The sequence below is a fragment of the Octodon degus genome, unplaced genomic scaffold (assembly GCF_000260255.1).
Source record: "Octodon degus isolate 3935 unplaced genomic scaffold, OctDeg1.0 scaffold00263, whole genome shotgun sequence".
Classification (NCBI taxonomy): Eukaryota; Metazoa; Chordata; class Mammalia; order Rodentia; family Octodontidae; genus Octodon; species Octodon degus.
In genome coordinates, this window is record NW_004524839.1 from 641,394 (window position 1) to 663,342 (window position 21,949).

A 21,949-nucleotide genomic window follows, 5' to 3' on the forward strand; every position below is an offset into this window, starting at 1 on the left:
GGGAAGTTTTCTGCTATTACTTCTGCCCATATTTTTTTAATGTCATTTGTATTGACTCCTTCTTTCTCATTGATGCCTATTAGTCTTAGATTGTTCATCTCTGCATCTTGCAGGTGATGGATTATGTTTTCCTGCATCCTAATTGTTTTAAAGAGATACTTTCTTGTCTCTTCTCTGGCTCTCCTCTCCTGCTAAGTTTTGTTTCCTGGAAGTGTTTAAAACCTCCTGCCACTGCCATAGCTACTGCTACTGCTGCTACTGGAGCCACCATAGCCACCTTGATTTCGTGGTTTGGTAAAATATTGGCCTCTACCACTGTAGGACCGAGAGCTTCTGCCTCCAAAGTTTCCTCCCTTCATGGGTTCAAATTTGAAGACTGTCTGTTGTAATTGCCAAATTCATTATAGCTTCCACCACCTCCATAATTGCTTCCATCATTACCAAATTCATTTTAGCCATCTCCACTGCCACTATATCCACCCCCACCATGGCTGCCACCAAAGCTACCTCGACCACTGAAGTTTCCTCCATGACCGAAACTGTCATTGCCACCAAAACCTCCTCCACGACCACCACCAAAGTTTCCAGAACCACTTCAACCTCTTTGGCTAGATGAAGCACTAGGCATCTCCTGCTTGGACAGGGCTTTCCTCACTTCACAGTTGTGGCCGTTCACAGTGTGGTATTTTTGAATGACAATCTTATCCACAGAGTTATGGTCATCAAAGGTTACAAAAGCAAAGCCTCTCTTTTTTCCACTGCCTCGGTGAGTCATAATTTCAATCACTTTCATTTTTCCATATTGTTCAAAATAATCTCATAGGTGATGTTCTTCAGTATCTTTTTAATGCCACCAACAAAGATCTTCACCGTTAAGTGGGTACCTGGTCTTTGAGAATCTTCTCTTGAGACAGCTCTCTTTGGTTCCACAACACTTCCATCCACATTGTGTGGCCTTGCATTCATGGCTGCATCCACCTCCTCCACAGTGGCATAAGTGACAAATCCAAAGCCCCTGGAACATTTGGTGTTCAGGTCTCTCATTACCACACAGTCTGTGAGTGTTTCCCATTGCTCAAAATGGCTCCTCAGACTCTCATCAGTTGTTTCAAAGCTCAGTCCTCCATTGAAGAGCTTCCATAGCTTTTCGGGCTCCTTAGGAGACTCTGACTTAGACATGATGGCAGTTGCAAGGGAGCCTGATGATGCTTCCTCCGTGGTGTCCACCAGCAGAAAGCAATATTTGTTTTTTAAAAAAGGTAACAAATGAAAACAAGAGACAAGAAAAAAATGTTGCAGGACTGTCTTGCTACAATGTATGTGGTTAGATTTCTAAATTTCTGTGTAAAAATTTGTAATTGTATATTTCTATTTTTTACTATTTTCAAATATTTTTTCACCTTCTGTAGGTATTTGAAGTTTAGCATATCAACAATTGATGGAAAATACCTCTTCCACATTAGGTCTAAGGCATTTGATATTCAGACAGATACTGATGTTAAGCTCAACAGCCTATATTATAGGGTAATATCATTAAGCTTTTCTTCTGGAGGGTGAACAACTTAAATTTGCAGGCCAAAAATTAGAGAAAAGGAAGCTCTACAAGGATAGCCAACATTGTGGCCCTAGCCCTTCAAGGCCAATAAGGACACATGACATAAGAGAACCTGTATTGTAACATTCTTTAACTCAGTGGTGTCCTGAAATTTCTGATCAAGGCGATTATGGGGCCACAGATGAAAGTGATCACTGATGTAGAGTGGGCCTAAGGAGAGTCACATGGAGGTAAAACATACTCTCAGGCTTTCACAGAGAACAAATTTGTCAAGCAATGGCTGTGACTCATCCACATGGCTGACACTGAAAAAAGATTTACAAACTTCTGTACAGGGTTTCAGGGTAAATCATGAGGGGATTTGGCTGATCTTGTCAGATACAAAAGTAACATTTTTTGTTATATAGGTCTTGCTTTATCTTGGTCTTAACCACCCAGCAGAAAAGTATAAAAATGAGATATAAAAAGTAAAGTCATATTAATATGCTGAGCTCTAAAAGGCTCAAGTCAACAACTTCTGACATTGCCTGTCATGTGGATAACCCACTACTAGTATAGACTATTGCACTATATTGGATTACTTTGCTGAATTCATGCACCTACAATACATGAATGGCAATGGAATACTCATCTCTGACAAAAGTAAATGAAAAAGGGGGATATAAATGATCAATTTGTATTGGAATATATATATATATATATATATATATATATATATATATATATACATCTACTTTCTCTTAGTTCAATGAGAAGAAAGTTTTGAACTAATAGTGTTTAGACAAGATATTATGTCTGCATCTTATACTATGAATAACTACTAGAAAGACAATATGTATTGTATTAATTATTATAACTGTCCTACTAACCTGCTTTGAAACTGTCTCATTGCTACTTCTTTTTCAATAAAATTAATATAAAAATAAAAAATAAAGTTCAAAAACAAAAAGAAAAAAGGAATGACTTGTGGAGTACTCTTTCCCTTTCTTATTCTTTAATGTGAGTATTTACATTAATTTTTCTTTAATGTTCTTATAGAATTCAGAACTGAATAATTGGGTTCTGAGCTTATCTTAGTAGATATGTTTTTCTTGCTGCTTGAATTTCATTGGCTATTGGATAATACAGTTTTTTTATATTCTTGGTTTCATTTTGGCAAGTTATAATTTTTCTAGTAATTCAATCACTTCTTGTGAATTCTCTAATAGAGTATAGTTTTTTTTCAGAACTGGGGATTGAACTCAGGCTCTTGTGCTTGCAAGGCAAGCACTTATTCTACTGAGCCATTTCTCTGGCCCCAAGTATAGGTTTTTAAAGCAGTTACTAATAATCTTTCTAGATTTTGGCATTTTCTCTCGTGATATAACCTTTTTTCTTAATTGTTTTGATTATTGGTTTTTTACTTTTTTATTTTCTTTTTGCTAAGATTAGCTAAAGGTCTGCGTATTTTGTTTTTTCCTTCAAAGAGCCACAACTTGGATCCATTGATCCTTTTTATTTTTTATTTTCATTTTTTTCTTTTATAATTATTTATTACAAGTTTAATGTATCACTAAATTTCCTACAGATAACATTCACAGACTTAAAACAGACAAAGTGTAAAAACAGAAAAAGCTAATACTACATTCTTTGTATAGATTCTGTGCATTAGCTGTACTAACTATATAATTTAGAAAGTTAGGTCCCAGGGAGATAGCTCAGTGGAATAAGTGCTTGTCTGGCAAGCACAAGGTCCTGAGTTTGATCCCTGGTCCCACCAAAAAAAATTAGACACCATATGTATTCATTCCTAAAGAATTTTATATTTGAAACCATGTAGCTCAAATTTTTCTAGTCATTCACTTCTGACAGTGTAAGTATATAATTTTAATACTAAGAAACTATAATTCAGTCCTGGAAATAATCTGCAGCTCTTTCATTGTTGGAGATAGTTTCCTCAAATGATAGTTTAATATTCCCTTATATTCTTTCTTTCTCCTTTATTTGATTTATTTATTTGTTTATTTATTTTTTTCATGGGGATAGAATCTGGGACTTTGCAATTACCAGGCAGGTGCTGGTGCCACTGAGCTATCTCCCTAGCTCTTTATTTCACCTCCAAAAAGATCAATAAGATGAACATCTTTATATTGTAGTGATTTACACAGCTATGTGTAAATCTCAATTTTTTAGATCTCAATTTCATTAATTTCTGTTCTGGTTTTAAAAAATATTTCCTTTGTATTTGGATTGATCTTGCTTCCATTCCTCGATCCCTTTCCCATTTGCAGTAGATCTATCTCCCTGTTTCTTTTTATTTTTCCTTTATTTATACTTCAGATATCTCATAGGAGGGGAGCCATATTGTATGTATATCCGATGTATTTTACTGGAAATATTTTCAAGTGAATTACATTTTCCTACAAATGACTCAAATTTACTTTTATAGCAGATAAGTATTCTGTCATGTATAATGTATAAATATCACATTTCTTTATCCATTTGTCTGTTGATAAACATATAGATTGCTTCCAAGATTCAACTGTTATGAACTGTGCTGTTATAAACATTGGTGAGCATGTTTAACTATAATATAATGTCTTTAATCCTTGTGGGAAAATAACTATTAGTGGAATAGTTGGGTCCAATGGAATTTTTACCTTTTTTTGGGGGGGGCGGAATCTCCATATGTATTTTCATAGTGGGTCTACTACTTTACATTTCCACCCAAAATACAAATGTTCCATTTTTACCACAGTTTTGCCAAACTATTTTTTGAGACAAGGTCTCACTATGTAGCTCAGGCTGGCCATGAACTGACTGTGTAGTCCAAGTAGGCTTCAAATTCGTGGCAACCCTCCTGCCTCAGCCTCCTGAATACTGGTATTACAGATGTGCAACAATATGCCTGGCTTAAAGCACTTTTTATCATTTAATTTCTTGATGAATACTGCTTTTTTGGAGTAAGATAGAATATTAGTATTGTTTGATTTTGTATTTCTCTATAGCTAAAGACACTGAAGATTTTTTTTTCATGTATTTGTTGGTCATTTGTACTTGAAGTGTCTATTTGGTTTTTTTTTTTTTCAAAATGTTACAGGCCTTATTGTCACCACTGTAAATATTTACTGTAATGGAAGCATGACCTGTGTCTCAATTTTAGCCACATTGACCAATTCTGGACACCAATCAACAGTGCTCATTCTGATCCACAATGAGGCTTCAGAAAAGCTCCTTTGGAGCTTATTCATATGTAAGGCTTCCCCATCTGTATGCAATTTGTTCTGCTAGAGGAAAACAAGGAACAAAAATACCTTACAATTATGATAGATGGGTCTGCCTTAGTCTGATACCCTAAATTAAGAAAAAAAATAATCACTGCATAGAAGATTCTGTGCTAAAATGAATAAATGTAAGACATAAAATAATGTATCAATGGAATACCAGGTTTAACATACACAAAGACATGAAAAGCAACAATGCCAGATACTGAATTTCTATGGCACTGTCTTTTGAACACAGACTGTTGAGTGCAGGTACCATACAGTACAACTGAGAAGTGTCTATTTGTTACCCAATTTTTGAATAGATCTTTCATTTTGAGGGGTCTAAGATTCTTGAGTTCTTTGTATATTTACTGGTCTCAACATATCCCAGGGGTGGAGGCTGCACCGCAGGCCTGGGAATTGAACCCCTGGCCCCTGTGCCTGCTTGCAAGCACTTTAATCTGCTGAGATATTTGGCTGGCCCTTTTAAACCTTTTTTCTTATATCAGGGAATAAACAGTGCCTTTGCCCTGAGCTATATGCTCAACTTTTGGGGGTGCTTTTTGTTTGTTTGTTTATTTTGTCTTGAGACTGTCTCACTAGGTTACCAAGGTCCCCTGGCCAGGCTCAAATTTGTGATCCTCACGCTATAGACTCCCATAATGCTGTGACAGTAGCTTAACACTACTTTGCCTGGTGTAAAGCTTTTTTTCTGCTTCTCTAAACTGATCAGCACTAAGAGGTAGTAAGCAGATCTGCATGTGGTATTCTAGATTTGGGCAAGCTATGAAGAAGGAATTATGGCAGGCTGAGGTAAGAGAGGGGCAAGAGAGCATAATTTTTTTTTCATGATCCTGATTTTACTGGAGCAGTAATTGTCTTGGTAAAAACACCAAATTGATTGCTATCTTCAGGAAACAGTTTACAGTTACTGTCAGATCCCTTTCCTGTTCAGAGATGATAGCTTGGAGCCCATATTTCCAAAGGCAGAATCCTCCACTATATCACATTAAGAAGTCATTAATTGTTGGACCTTGTGCTTGATAGACAGGTTCTGTGCCACTGAGATATATTCTTGGTCCTTTGGTACCTCTTAAGCCTCTGAGACTATATCAAAATTATCATTGGGTGAGGGGGGATGACTCTTAGTCTCCAGACATACAATCATGAGAAGATGGGGTCAGACAAAAGCCTCACTGTAAAACTCCAACTACCCTTCCCTATTATTCTCCCAACTCTGCTCCTCTTAGCAAGAACACTCACAGGAAACACATACATATTTACAGAATTGCCTAAAAGTCCTCTCTGCCCACTCTTAACTTTCAGTGAGTTTCAGCTCCATTTATTTTAGTCTGTCTTATGTTTTTATAACAGTGGTTCTGAAACTCGGTAATTTTTTTTAAAAAAATATTTCTCATAATAATGGATACTGGGAAGTCTGAGCTTAAGGGCCCAATCTGGTTAGGTCTTTCTTCCTGGATCATAACATGATGGAGGACATCACATGATGAGGAAGCAGAAGCTAAGGTTTCACTTCCTTTTTTAGAAAAAAACACTAATTCAATCATAGGAACTCCACCCACATGATCTCATGTAACTCCAAGTACCCCTCTTTGGCCCCACGTACAAATATCACCAACATAATAGCGTGTGGATTAAATTTCCAACGGATAAAATTTTGGGGGGACAAAAAGAATGATTTTTGTTTAGAAAAGTGAAAATAAGATGTTTATTTCAGATTGTCTATCTGTGTCAGGCACCTGTTAGCATCCTAGTCTATCTTAGATTTTAAAGATGTGCAATGAGAGCAGTTTTGTAGCTTAAGATGGTGTGAAGGTAAAGGTTGGATGACATGTGTGCTAGAAAAAAAGTCATACCCAGTGATCTCTCATTCACTGTGGCAGTTGGAGGGATGAGGGGATGAAGATATGGGATAGGGGCTTGTGTGCAGGTAAGTTCTGCCTGAGATTTTAGTGTTGGAAGACAAGAAGAATCCCAATAGATTGGCTATTTACATACCTCCAATGTTTTTGTACATACCCAGGATAATCTGCTGTCTCCTACCTTGTTTTCCTTAAACTTCATGTACATTTAGTAAAAATTAATGAGTATCTGTTATGTGTTAAGATTCTAATTTTGAAACATAGGTTATTTCTCATATCATTTTTGTGTAAAGTGACTATTTGATGATAGTTCAATTCTTCTCAAATATAAAACAAGAAATATAAAAGATATGCAGTCCCTGACTTCATGGAACTTCACCCTCCCACTTATTCTGTCAGATTTCTAATTAATATAAACAAAAAATACCCCATAATCTCTCGTTGATCTAGTTAACTCCATGATCTCTTAGCACAAATTGCTACTATTTTGTGGACTCATTTTCCATTTCTGTAATAGTGGAGAGTTTGAATTTAGGACATTAAGGATCATTTAATGCTTAAAAAGTTTGATACTAACATTTTCTTTTCCTGTGTTGCTATTATATGGTGGTTGACAAATATGTTTGATAGTGGTTGTGAAGTTTAATTATATATGTCAGCTTGCCCCAGCTACAGGATGCTTACATAGCTGGCAAAATATTAATTTTGAATATGTCTAGGTGGTTGCTTTTGGAATCAATTGGTGTTTTAATCAGTAGAATGACAAGAGAAGATCAATTTTTACCCCATTGGGGAAAGCATAATCTAAGCCATAATGGAACTCACACAAATAGAACAAAAACCTGGAGAAGGCTGAGTACCCTCACCTTTTCTTGAACTGGAACATCAAACTTCTCCTTCCTTTTAACATAGGTGTTCCCAGTTGCCAGGCCTTCTGTTCCAGACTGAGCTTTCCACTATTCACTCTTCTGCCTTCACATTGGAGTGGGATGACACCACAGACTTTCTTGGGCCTTCATTTTCCAGATGATGTAATACAAGGCTTTCTAGCCTCCATAATCATATGAGCCAATTCCTCAGGATGAATCTTTTTCTGTTTATCACTATGTACCCTATCGATTTTATTTTGTGAAGAACTCTGACTATGCAAGATCTTAACTCTGTTAGGAGTTTTGGATTTTTAGGTGATTGAGTAAAACTCTTTTAAAGTCCACCTGTACATTTTTGGAGAGGAGCCAAATGAAGCAGGAAATGAAAAATTTGGATCAAGAGAATGGGAGTATAGCTCAGTAGTAGTGTCCTTGTTCCACTTGCACAAGGCCCTGGGTTCCATGCCCAACTCTGAGAGAGATGATGGAGAGAGACAGGGAGTGAGAGGGAGAGGGAGAACGAGAGGGAGACAGAGATGGAGATGATAGATAGGTCTATTGGAGTCAACGACTTAATATTTGTTTCTAGAGTTTTGGCTTTTATCAGTATGAGGCTATCTGAGGATCCAGACTGTAGGAAAGCCATTATGCCATTTGTACTTTTATGTCCATTGCAAAAAGACTCTCCTTTCCTTGGGTGGATACATCCCTGTACTGAAGCAGGCTTTACAAATGATGCTAAGGTACTCATTTACTTTGCCAACCTTGTGAACTTTATGCAGTGTCTGCATAATATGAGATTTATTTAATGGAATTTTTCATGATGTCCTTTCCAGATATGATTGAACTTTATTCCTATAATTCCTGAAGTTTGAACATTGCATTTAAATCTCATGATTACCATCACAGATTCAATTTTAACTACTGCATCCTTTGAAGTTTGTTACATCTAAATTGTCCCCCAAAATTTGTGTGTGTAGAAGATGATTTGATTGTGGGGACCCTATACTCATCAGTGGTTTAATCCATTGATGAATTCATAGCTGAATGTGCTGTTAGGAGTTGAGTCAGTGGGGGAGGGACTGAAAGGTATGTGTTCTTGGCCTTGGCTTCCCCCTTCTCTTGCCCCTCTGCCATCCTGTTTCTGCCTAGGAGCCAAACGATGATAGAGTAAAACCATGAATCAAAACAAACCTCTTCCTTTAAGTTGCTGGTGTTCAGTATTTTACCCAATGATAGGAAAGTGACTAAGAACAGGTTGTAATGCAATCTTTGTTTCTTCTGTACTCTCTTCCCCTTTCCTTTACTCTTACATTGTGGATTTTAGGTCCTGTGACTTCTACTTTTGGTTGACTTTTCAAAATTATCATAATCTTTAGATAGTTAAAATCTCTCACTTATGTGTGCAGATAGTTCAGCATCTGATTTTCTGCCCTTGCTTTAATACATTGTGCTGGCTAATATTGTTTAGCTACTTAGTCACCTAAGGGATTTAATACTTCGTAGTCATACAAAGAGATGGATACCCAACAATGCCTCTCTCCCCAGAGAATTGTCTGTCGTTTAGACAACACCACCAAGTGCTAAGAATTTGGAAGACTCCCAAAGGCTACTTCTTAACCTATCTCTTCTCTAGCCTTTTTAACATGAAGGGGACATCATACTACTTTCCTAGCTGTGGCTTAAATCCCTCCCTAGCTTCTCTTTGGTGCAGTATGTTTTTTCTCAGTTGTTTATGGAGATGATAGTAAATAGGTGAATCCATAGGGCAGGAAGGAAAAACCAGAGATAGAAATATCCAATAAAAAGTGTTGGAGGCACCTTGTGGGACTCTCCTTTCCCCTTTCCTATGTGTTATAGATACCCCGATTTGTGCATAGAAATATCTCTACCTTCTACCTTCTTCCTGTCTAGGGGGAGTCTAGATAGTTCAGAGTACATAGTTTCCATTAACCATTGCATTACTGGTAAATACTTCAGGAGAAAGACCAAGAGACCCAGATGATTACCCTTGGCCTCTGCTTCACAATCTGTTCACTTTTTGTTAGTTTGATGAATGCATTATATTCATTATCCACTGATTTTATTTTTTGTTTCAATGAGTCTCACAAATCTAGACCCTGCAGTTCTAAAATCTGGCACCTAAAATAGTTGAATCATTAACTCTTATTTTATTCTGTATTTTTACTTTATTTTATTAGTAATAGGGAATGAATACAGGACCTACACATTGAGCCTTTTTATTTTTATGTTTTTTGTTTTGTTTTGTTTTGAGGCAGTTAAATTGCCTAAAGTGGGTTGAAACTTGGAGATCCTCATGCCTTGTAAGATTTTCACATCTCTTCACTCATTTAACTCTCACAGCAGCCTTTTAAGGTGAATTTTATTAATAACTCCATTTCACAGATGAGGAATTTGAGGACATATTCAAGTTACATGCCCAAGGTCACACAGCTAGTGTTGGAAAGTGATTTTTGATCTCAGATTGGCAGGCTCCCAGATTGTATACTCTTAGTAGTCATGCTATCTTAAGTAAATTTTATCATAATTAACTTTAATGTGATGTTTAGAAGTATTTTTAGCTGATAAGTGTTTATGAGGGACTCTTGGATTATAGAAGTTGGTACAAAGAAAGAGAAAGATATCAGTTACTACATTTTAGTGATCTTACCATCTAAGAAAAGACATGGATAAATACACATGAGAGACACATAAGGATAACTTGAATAGAATAAATAAATCTGCCAACATTTTGTTTCATCTGCCAATTTTAAGGCCTTCTGGGTCAGTGCTTCTCAAACTTAACTGTGCATGCAAATTACATGGGAGATATTCTTAATTCAGAGTTTGAGTCAGTAGGTCTTATTGAAGCCACAGAGTCTTAACAAATTCCAGGGAGACTGGTGAATGTACTTTGAGAAGGAAGTATTAATAGCTAGCATGCACTGGGGCTCTACTGTAATGTAATGCTTCTAGTTAAGACATGTCCAAGGCTTGAACTGATTATATATGGGTTGGGATGACTGTTGAACAATGCCATAGTGTGATATGTCAAGGACATTCAGGAGTCTTTATGGGAGTCTGAGTAAAGGTACAGACTGAAAGTGATCCTTATTTATTTATTGTATTTTAGGAATGGGTCTACAGGGTGTTCAGGCTCTCACTACTAGATCGGACTCATAGTGATCCATCTGTTTACAGCCTCCCAAGAGCTGGGATTGCAGGTATGCGCCACCACACCCAGTCTCAATTGCCCTCTCAGCACACCCCAGGGATGGGGCAGGCATGGCAGGCCCAGGAATCAAACTCCCGACTCCTGCACCTGCTTGTAGGTGTTTTACTCCGTTGAGTTATTTGGCTGGCACGTTTGAGAAGGAGGGTTTTTTGTTGTTGTTCTTGTTGTTTTTTGGTTTGTTTTGTTTTTTGCTACTTCAGGGTGCCTTAATGGAAGGTCTGGTGCAGTTTCTGGAATTCTTTCTTATTAAAAAAATCTCAAAACAAAATAATATGAGAGTTAAGATGATTCTTTTTGTACCATAGAATGTGGGTAGAGGAGGCAGAGGATGTAGGAAGTTTAATTCAAAGACTGGTTTAGAAATTCAGGTAGTGAGAAGGTAAAGACCTTGAGTATGATTATGAAATAGAAATGGGCAGGTAGGCCTGCCTACAAGAGAGATTAGTTATTATAAATCACTAGAAATTCAGAACACTTAGAATTTACTTAATAATAGCTCAGAAATAAGATGTTCCCTAACATTTGTCAAAATTATATCTTCACATTGATCCATCATTTCATTTCATCAATACAGAAACCATGGGAGATTAGTTTTTATTTTCACTACCCTTTACAAATGAAAGTAAGACTTTGTAGCAGCAATTTAAACCACAGATGAGAAAAGGTAAACCTAAGAGAAAAAGTATGATTAAAAAAAAGAGGTCATAACTACTCATCATAGTTTTTAAAGATTTATTTTTTTTCATTAACAGGGTAATACATATGTTTTGATTATAAAAGTAATCTATATTTCAGATAATACTATGTGGTCATATTGTCTGTACTTTTCTCTCCTTTTTTGTTTAATTTAGTTTCTGTATTATTAGAACTTTTTAAAACTTACTTTCAAATTATTGCATAATAATAACTTATGAATGCACTATAATTTAATTTACCTATTTTGTGCATTTGGCCACTTTGGTTTCTTTTATTTCTTGTTAGTACAGATAACATCGTGGAGACCACCTCTGTGAATATATCCTTGTCTAAGCATCTGATAATTTACTTGAAACTTTATCAACCTTCTTAAAAATTTTTTTCCTGGCTTACAACTGGATGATTTAATGCTTTAATAAATGACGAGGGCAGCTAATGGCTTAAGGTGATTACTCAGCTATCTTACATTACCCCAGATTGCAGAATGAAATCTCACCAGGCTCCATGTTCAAAGAGTCATATTCTAAAAACTTATACTGGATTCTGGACCATCAGTAGCAGATATGATCATACAGGGGCTTTGGACAGTGGTTGAAGTGAAATGGGAAGAACAAATGAAGGGGTTTGGAAAAAGATACCAGACACTTGGGGGAAAATTAAAGGACAGGCCAAATGAAAGCACCAGCTCAAGTAGCTTGAAAATTGTGGAGAAAAAATATATTGATATAATAGATGATTTTATTTTCTTCTTTTTTGCTGATGCACATTTTCTGTGATTATCTTTATCAGAGGTAGAAATGCAATGTAGTATATGAATCTGGAGGCAAAGAGAGTTGAAGTGAAATGTATCATTTGCTTCCCACATCATCTTGGAAAAGTTGTCTAGCCTGGATTTTTGTGGATATTTTTCAACTGAACAATTTTTTATTCAACAAATACCTATTGAATACCTGAGCACTATGATTATCCCCAAATACAAAATAATATTATTCTATGGTACTAAAGTTCTTCAGTGAGGTCATTTAACAATCTCAGACTAATTCCTAACCTGCGAATTGAGGATGAAGATGTAAGTTATATGGAGATGTTCTTAGTGTTGTGCTTGGCACACAGTAATGCTTGGTAAGTATAGCCTGATATTATTATGAACATTATTAGATATTATTTAAATAGAAGGTTAAATACATATATACAGTCATGTATATGTACATAACTATATTATATAGTATTATGAGTATTACATATTTTAATAAAAAGCTAGAATATATATACACAATTATAACTATGCTATGATTATTTAACTAACATATAACAATTATAAGAATACAAGGTAGTACTTATTGTATATATGTACTACATATTAGTATATGTAATATAACTAGTACATATTCCATGCTACTAAGTAGTAACTATTGGTAGAAATAGTATAGATTTTATATACTTTAAGATAGAGAGAGAATTATATTTAGAACAGATTAGGTAGGAATTTAACAAAGCCTAAAGGTCCAATTTTGATTTACCCTACTGTGGGAACAAAGCCCTTTTGTGTCACTAAGGTGCCAAGGAGAAGGTGCTCTAACACTCTTCTAGTGCCACCAGTATTGGGGGCCCTGGTTATTTCTCTGTACAAGACTGGTTCTCTTTAGTAGCTGTTGAGTTAAAAGACTAGCTTTGAAGCCACAGACATCTAAGTTCGAGGCAAGGAAGTTTTTTTGGCTAGTCAGGTACCCCTGAGCAAATTCTGTGATGCAACATTTTATCTCAGTTTTCTTATTTGTCAAATGGCCATGACACTTAGGTCTCAGCATTTTTGTAAGGAGAATTCTGTGAAATAACCATGTTAGTGAAGGCAAGGGATAACCATCAATCCCTTCAGTTTTCCCAGTTCTGTTTGTTAGAGACTTACATTTTTCCATTGCATTTTTTTGCTCCTTTATCAAAACTAAGATTACTGTATGTGCTTATGTCAATTTGTATGTTGTGTATTCCATTTGTGTTTCTTTTTTTCCATAATTTTATTGATAAACAAATAGTGATGAGACAGTTTCAAATCAAATTGGTAGGACAGTTTCAATAATTAACACATTGCATACATTCTTCCAAGTGGTTAGTTGCTGTACAAGATGCGGACATGATATCCTATTTACAAACACCATTAGAACAAATCCCTCTATTCATTAAGAGAATGTAACTATATATATATCTATCCTAACTACTTTGAATACACAGGTACAAAATGGACATTCATCTGTATCCCCTTTTCTGTTTAGTTCCCCATTTGTGTTTCTATGTCAGTACCATGTTATTTTTATTCCTGTAGCTGTTGTTGCTTTTTGCTCATGGTTGCTTTGGGTATTGTTGGTCTTTTCTGATTCCGATGAAAATTCAGAATTACTTTGTCTACTTCTGTGAAGATTGTTGTTGATATTTTAATAGGAATTGCATTTAATTTGTGTATTGCTTTTAGTAGTATAGTCATTTTAACAATATTAATTCTGTCACTCTAAGAATAAGGGATATTTTTCCATTTTCTAATGTTTTCTTTTAATTATTTTCTTCAGAGCTCTATAATTTTCGTTATAAAGGTCTTTTTCCTCCTTGGTTTGCTTGATTGCCTAGATAATTAATTTTGTTGAGCTATTGTGAGTGGAATTGTTTTCCTGATTTTTTCTCAGTGGTTCATTATTAGCATACAAAAACAAACTTAATTTTTGTGTACTGATTTTGTATTTTGCCACTTTGCTGAATTTGATCATATGATCTAAAAGATTTATCATTCATATCCCTTTCTTTTTTTTCTGTTTTAGTACAGTGTTTACAGGCTCTCACTGCATAGATTGGACTTATAGTGATTCTTCTGTTTTTGGCCTCCCAAGCTCTGGCATTACAGATGCGCGCCACCATGCTCCATCTCAGTCGCCCTCTCAGCACACCCCAGGGGTGGTGCCAGCATGTTGCATCACTTTTATTTCTTTCTCTGTAAAGTTTTAAGTATATATTGATCAGGCATGGTGAGGGTAGGTAGTATTTTCTTATTCCAGGTTTTTGAGAAAATTCTTTTACCTTTTCACCATGTAATTTGATGTTTGTTGTGGGTTTTTCATATATGACCAGTAACATTTTGAAGTAACATCTTTCTTTTCAAAAATTTTTATTTAAAAAAAACAAAATGTGGTATAAAATTTCAAGACAAGATTATAAAAGAGTGACAATGATTAGCACATTGTATATTGTTATCTTCAAAGTACTTTCTCAGTTGATATAGAAATGAAAATTTGATAAAACAATATAGGTCTAATGCTTTCTTTTCAATGAACTAACAGCAAGTAGTAGTACAACCATCTTAACTCTTATGAATGTATTTATTTGTTTGTTTATTTTTCTCCTTTCCCCTATTCCAGTTTCTCTGTCCTTTTGAGCAGTTTCTTCCTATTTCACAGCATCTAGTGTACATTTTGGATCTTTGTTACTCAGTATTTCAGCTTCTTACATTAGGGAAATGATATGATTATGTCTTTTTAAAATAGGGTTTTATCACGAAGAGGTGTTGGATTTTGTCACAGCCTTTTTCAGCATCTATTGATGGGGTCATGAGATTTTTATTTTTGATTCAATTTATGTGGTCTGTTACACTGATTGATATATGTATTTTGAAAAACTTTTTATCCTTTGGGTAAAAAAAAACTTGGTCATTGTGTATGATCTTCTTAATGTGGTACTGAATTCTGTTGGCAAGGTTCTTACTGAAAATTTTTCCATGTGCTTATTCTATGTTCATCAAGGATATTGATATATAGTTTTTGTGTAATGTTGAGTCTTTTTGTGTAATGTTGGCTTGATATCAGTGTAAAGCTGGCTTCATAGAATGAATTTGGGAAGGTACTTTCCTTTTCTATTGTAGGAAAATATTTGTGGAGCACTGGTCTTAAGTTTTCTCTAATGGTAGTCAGAAATTCATATGGCCCCTTGTTTTACCTAGTTGGAAGAGTTTTATTACTGCTTCAATCACATTGCTTGTTTTTAATCTGTTTAAGTATTATATATCTTCTTAATAGTTTAGGTATGGTATATGTGTTTAGAAATTTATTCAAATCTTCCAAATTCTCTAATTTGTTGGAATATAATTTTTGAAAATAGTTTCTGAGCTTCTCTGGATTTCAGTGGTGTCTGCTGAAATTTCCTGGTTTTTTTTATTTCTAGTTTTCTTTTGGTAAGTTTAACTAAAAGGTTATAAATCTTGTTTTCCTTTCAAAGAATCAATTCTGATTCATTAGTCCTTCTTATTATTTATTTAGTTTCAATTTCTGCTTCAGCTTTCTTATTTCTTTTCTTCTATTGGTTTCATATTTGATTTTGTCCTTGCTTTTCTTAGCCTTTTAGATCTGTCATTGGGTTATTTATTTGGGCTAGTTTCTTTTTTGCAATATAAGCCATCATAGCTACAAATATCCCTCTTATAACAATTTTCAGGCCAGAGAGATAGCTCAGTGGCATAAGGGCCTGCCTGACAAACTCAAAGTCTTGAGTTTAATCCTTCATACCAGAAAAAAAAACTACTTAACTACTTTCATTATGTCTCACAGAATCTGATATGTAGTGTTTCTATATCATTTGATTCTAAAAATTTTTCTATTTCCCTTGATTACTTCAGTGACTGTTGGTTATTTAAAAATATATTATTCAATTCATTGTTTATATAGTTTCTGATGTTTCTTTCTCTGTTGATTTCTAGTTTCATTCCATTGTGATTTGATAGAATTGATGAAATTATTTTAATTCTTTGCTTATTGAGACTTGCTTATGGCCTAAAATATAGTGTGTTTTGGAAAAGTTTCTGTGTCATGCTGAAAATACAGTATATTCTGCTGGTGGTGAATGAAGAACTCTATAGATACCAGTTAAATTAAATACATTTGGTCTATGTATCACTCAGTGTTTACTAAAGAAATAGATATAACATATATTACATATATATATATATATATATATGCATTTAAAAGATTGGTTTACAATGACTTTCAGCAGAAGTGAATGAGGAAAAATACAGAGCATGTCTTTACAGTGGAGACAAATATTCAGTCAAAAGTCTGGAGATCACTGTAATGTCCCTTGTAGTCTATATCAGGAGGCTGATGGGTCTGTAATGAAAGACTGAAGAGTCTATGCCAGAAAGTTGTAGGATCTGCATGCTAATAGTTGAACAGTTTGCATTAGAAGCCAGAATTTGTCTTCCGAGGCAAGGGTGAAGACTGGAGTTCCTCTGAAGAAGCAGGAACAAATCTGTCCTTTGTTTCCCCTTAATACCATCCAGTCAGCAAGCTGCCCAAGGATGTGAAATTGATGTGCCCATTTAATTAGGCTTCTTTTACTCAAATTGACACAATCTATCAACTATCACAGCCTGTAATATAGCTTACTTTTTAATTTTAATGAGAGAAAAAAAAATTAAAATAACATAGAAGTTCAAAACAAGATGATAGGATATTAACAATGTTTATTATATTGCATATTACTGGGTATAGGCATACAAATCTGATCAAATAATAAAAGCACCAGCTGTTCTTTGCAATGAACTAATACAAATTGACATCAAGAAGCCAGCCAATAACAAATGCTGGAGAGGCTGTAGAGAAAAAGGAACACTTCTGCACAGTTGGTGGGAGTGCAGACTGGTACAACCACTGTGGAAATCAGTGCGGAGATTCTGTCAAAAATCTCAGATTGGAGGTCCCACTCAAGCCAGCTATTCCCCTATTGGGTATTTTCCCAGAAGAACTTAAAACCTCACACCACCGCTATATATGTGCACCTGTGTTTATAGCAGTGCAATTTGTAATAGCTAAATCCTAGAAACAACCCAGATGCCCATCAACTGAAGAATGGTTAAAGAAGATTTGTTATTTTTACACAATGCAATATTATTGAGATATAAAATGGGATGAATTTGAGTCTTTTATCAGTAAAAGGATATAACTAGAGAACATACTCAAGTGAAGTAAATCAGACCAGCGTGTGTAAACATTGTATTGTCTCTTTAGTGTTCGAACCTGAAGGAGAAAAATGGAATCTGAAGGGTACAAGAGAAACTGGGAAAAGGAAATAAACTTATTCAAAAAGAAATAATTAGTTCTTTTTGAACTAACTGAGTTGAGAAGAACAAGAGAGGGAGTGGAGGAAAAAGGTCTATTTATGTATGTAAGCAGGATGATTTGGACAACTATACTGTGTATTTCTGCTGGTCTATGAAAAGGAGCAGCTAATGCTTTAATTTGTTTTGTCTCCTTTTTTCAATTGTTTGTACTTTTTCCATTCTAAATTTCTTTTACAGGGGCAGGGGAGATGGCTCAGTAGAATAAGTGCTTCCTTGGCAAGTGCAAGGATCTGAGTTCAATCCCCGGTTCTGCCCAAATAAATAAAAAAAAATAAATAAATTTCTTATACATTTCTGTTTTCTTCAATTTTACATGCATATATCTGGTAATATGAGTAACTTGTTGGAAGACAACACTATGTATTATAACAAATACTATGAAATTCATATTACTTTGTTAAGTGAAATTCTGTATCACTTTTTTTTTGTATTTTAGGGAAGGGTCTACAAGGTGTTCAGGGTCTCACTAATAGATCAAACTAGTAGTGATCTGTCTGTATACAGCCTCCCAAGAACTGGGATTGCAGGCATGCACCACCAGGCCCAGTCTTAATTGCCCTCTAAGTACCCCCCCAGTGGTGGGACCGGCACAGCAGGCCCGGGGATTGAACCCCTGTCCCCTGCACCTGCTTGCAGGTGCTTTAATCCACTGACCTATTTGGATGGCCCAAAATCACTTTTAATGTTTTCTGTTTTAATTCTAATTTGTACTGTTTTAAAATAAAAAAAATTAAAAATTAATAGTACAGCTATCTTAGATATGCTGTGTGTGTGTATGTGTGTGTGTGTGTGTGTATTTTTAAATTGTCCCTTTCTTCTTTTCTCCTTTCCTCCATCCCAGTTATTCTTTCCTCTTGAGTAGATTTTTTTCCCTTTCATAGTATCTATTGTACCTTTTGGATCATATTTGTTTTTTCAGTTGCTTACACTAGTGAGATTTATTTCACTTATGGGTATGGTCTCTGGTTGCATCCATTTACTTATAAAAGCCTCATTTTATCATTATTTATACTTGAGTAGCACTCCATTGTATAAAAATAACCACATTTTAAAATCCATTTCTCAATTGATGGATATTTGGTTGTTTCCAAGATCTAGCTATGACAAATTTTGCTGCTATAAACATGGGTGCACATATGTCACTATGGTATGATGTTTTTAATTCTTCTGGAAAAATACTCAGAAGGACAATGGTTGGGTCAAATGATACTCTATTCCTAGTGTTTGGAAATCTCTAAATTGATTTCCACAGTGGTTACACCATGAATGAAAGCATGTCACCTGCCATCTGGTACTGCATTTCTCTTTCTTTTTCTTTTCATTTATTTTTTTTGTGGTAGGATTAGGGTTATTTCATGCTGGCCTTGAACTTGCTATGTGGCTCAGGCTGCCCTCAAATTCACTGAGATCCTCCTTCCTCAGTCTCCTGAATGCTGGGATTCCAGGCCTGGTGCCACCACGTTCTGGGGCAATTTGTTTCTAAGAGCTCTCTTTTAAATTCCTAAGCTTCTCTTTTCTAAAATTAGATGCAACAGATTCAGGTGAAAAGAGTACTTTCAGGCATGGTAACAAGGGCACAATTAGTAATGAACATGATTATGTGACTCTCTGGAGGGTGAAATGTCTATTTCAATGTAAACTTTATAGCCAGCATATTTGGTTATCCAGTGACAGGGAATCAAGCCTCCAGCTTCTGGAGTACCCTCTAAGGATACAGTGTAAGTGGTCAAATTGAGAATTCAAGGAAGAAAGTGACCTCTGTTGCATACTTTGCAGTGAGACTTTCACCAGCAAAAGCCTACATTAGGCTTTTTCACTATAGCTAAACAGACTTATCTGTTGCAGACTCCATAAATAAAGGGATCTAAGAGCTAGTGGGTTATAATTGCTAGCCTGAAAAAATGTAAAGAAATTAAACCTACAAAACGTTCTGACTAGTCTTTTTATAATTACAAACTTAAAAAAGGCTACTACATCCCAGATCCTTCTGCTAATGTCTTAATAGCTGTTCAAAAGATATCAAATCAATTGTATATGAGATGCTGAGGTCCCCTGGACCTTATCTTTATCATTTTTATGAGGTCATTACTGTCTACTTGATACAAATCTTTGACTATGGTCATAATTATCCTCTTATGATTATTTGACCTATGCCTGTTTAATTGTTTCTTTGGCTTTGTCTCCTACAGACTCAAGCTATATGTCTACCAAAGATGAAAATTCCTGGTGTCTATTGAGGGTATCAATAGCCCTTTGCATTACAAGAAAGTGCTACATCGCTGTCTAGAATCATATATAGTAATTTGTTAACCTTGTGAACTGGGTAAAAGAATGGAACAAATGAAAAGTATATATATATTTCTGACTATTCTTGCCATTCCAATTTGAAGATGACTGTCAGATACTTTATTGTAAACAGGTAGTTTGTGGTGAATTCTAGAGGCCTTGTTACATTCATTCCATGTTGTTTACATATTAAGTGTTGCTCTTCGAAAATTTGTACTGTACATAACACACTTAGCTTGGTTTCTGTTTCAACTAGTAATGATTTACTATAATGTCAGCTGCTACCTTTTGTAGGAGCAGTAGTAGTAATAATAGCAAACATCATATTATCTCACTTGTGTGAGAACCTGAAAGAGTAATGAAAACCTAAAGGGTACAAGAGAAGAGAAAAATGGAAATTGAATAGTACAATAGAACCTGGGAAAAGGGAATGAATTTATTCAAAAAGAAAGAGGTTCTGAGTTGAGGAGAAGGACAGGAGAGGGAGTGGAGGAAAGAGGTTTATCTGTATATATAAGCCGAATGATTTGGACAATTGTACTGTGAATTTCTGCTGGTCTATGGAAAGGAGCAGCTAATGCTTTAATTTGTTTTGTCTCCTTTTTTCAATTGTTTGTGCTTTTTCTCTTCTAAATTTCTTATACATTTCTTTCATTTTTCTTTCTTCAAATTGTAGGTGCATATATCTGGCAATATGAATAACTGGTTGGAAGACAACATTATGTATCACAACAAATACTGTAAAATTCATATTACTTTATTAAGTGATTCTGTATCACTTGTAAAACTTTTCTGTTTTAATTCTAATTTGTACTCCCTTTAAAAAATAAAAATAAAAGGTACAACAGATACTCTGAAAGGGAAAGGATTTGTTCAATGGGAAGGAAAAACTGAGATGAGGAAAAGGACAAATAAAATAAAGGGAAAAGATATATTTAGGTATATATACAGCATTGTTTGGATAACTGCATTGTCAATTTCTGCTAGTCTTTTGAAAGGAGCAGTTAATGCTTAATTTTTTTTCCTTTTTACTCTCATTTTTTTCCTCTTTTGAATTTCTTACAACTTCCTTGTTCTTGTTTTTTTTTTCTTTAAATATCTCTTGCATGCTTATATCTGTAATCTGAACAAATAATTTGAAGATAGCACCATGTAATGCAACAACTAACATTGAGTGCTTATTACATTGTTTGGTGAAATTCTGTATCATTTCTAATGCTGTTTTTTTCTATCACTATTTTGTATTCTTTAAAAAATTTTACAGTCCTACAGTTCTTGACACACATTGCAGATACATAGTAAAAGAATCACTAGATGGAAGAGAAAATGTTCAAACAAAGAAGATTCTCTTTGCCTTTGTGAAATGTGAGGCACCAAGTGTCACTGTTAGCTGCTGCTGACTTTTGAGTTAAGTTTTAGCATCAGTCCCTGATAGTCCTACATGTTCCTTGAGAATTTGTTCTAAGCTGGTACTTAGAATTCATTGTACTCTTAACGGAATCTCTGTATCATTAGTACCCAAAGTAGAAAAGAAGACCTAGGCACATATGCTTTGAGTACGTCAACAGAGATGCTGCCCTTGAGGAGAAAAGTGGTAAAGCAACAAATCAAAATATGAAATCTAGATTCCTTAGAAATTTTAATTCAAATTGTAGTTTTGTTACTTTCTGGCTGTGTACTCTTGGGAAGTCCCTTAAACTCTGTAAGCCTCAGTGTCTTCTGATCTGGAAAATGTGGACAATATTCCATACCTTATATTGTAGTTATGAGTCTATTCAAAACTATGGTATATAGTAATTGGCTACTATTATTGTTTTCACCTATTATGCCTCCTGTCCATGCCAAAAGGAATATAGGTTTGGTGTTTTCTGTTTCACCAAAAGCAATAATGTTTATTAGTTCAATGTTAAGAAATACAGCAGGCGGAGTAGTAATTTCTGCCGACTTCCGGGAACCCCCAGACCCAGTCCTAGCCCAGGTCCGGTGAGTGTGTGGAGAGCTTCCTGCTACCCTGCGCCGGCGGGACCAG

General features: G+C 35.2%; 1 protein-coding gene, 1 non-coding gene and 1 pseudogene across 2 annotated transcripts in view; 1 reads left to right on the top strand and 2 right to left on the bottom strand.

Moving 5' to 3' along the window:
• Nucleotides 1-21,949, top strand: part of Shroom4 (shroom family member 4) — a 346,076-nt gene that overhangs the window by 39,032 nt on the left and 285,095 nt on the right. The window lies entirely within an intron of this gene.
• LOC111814073 lies at nt 4,624-4,756 on the bottom strand. Its single transcript, XR_002819149.1, has one exon. It is a non-coding gene; the product is annotated as a small nucleolar RNA SNORA1 (small nucleolar RNA).
• LOC111814072 lies at nt 4,960-5,085 on the bottom strand (annotated as a pseudogene).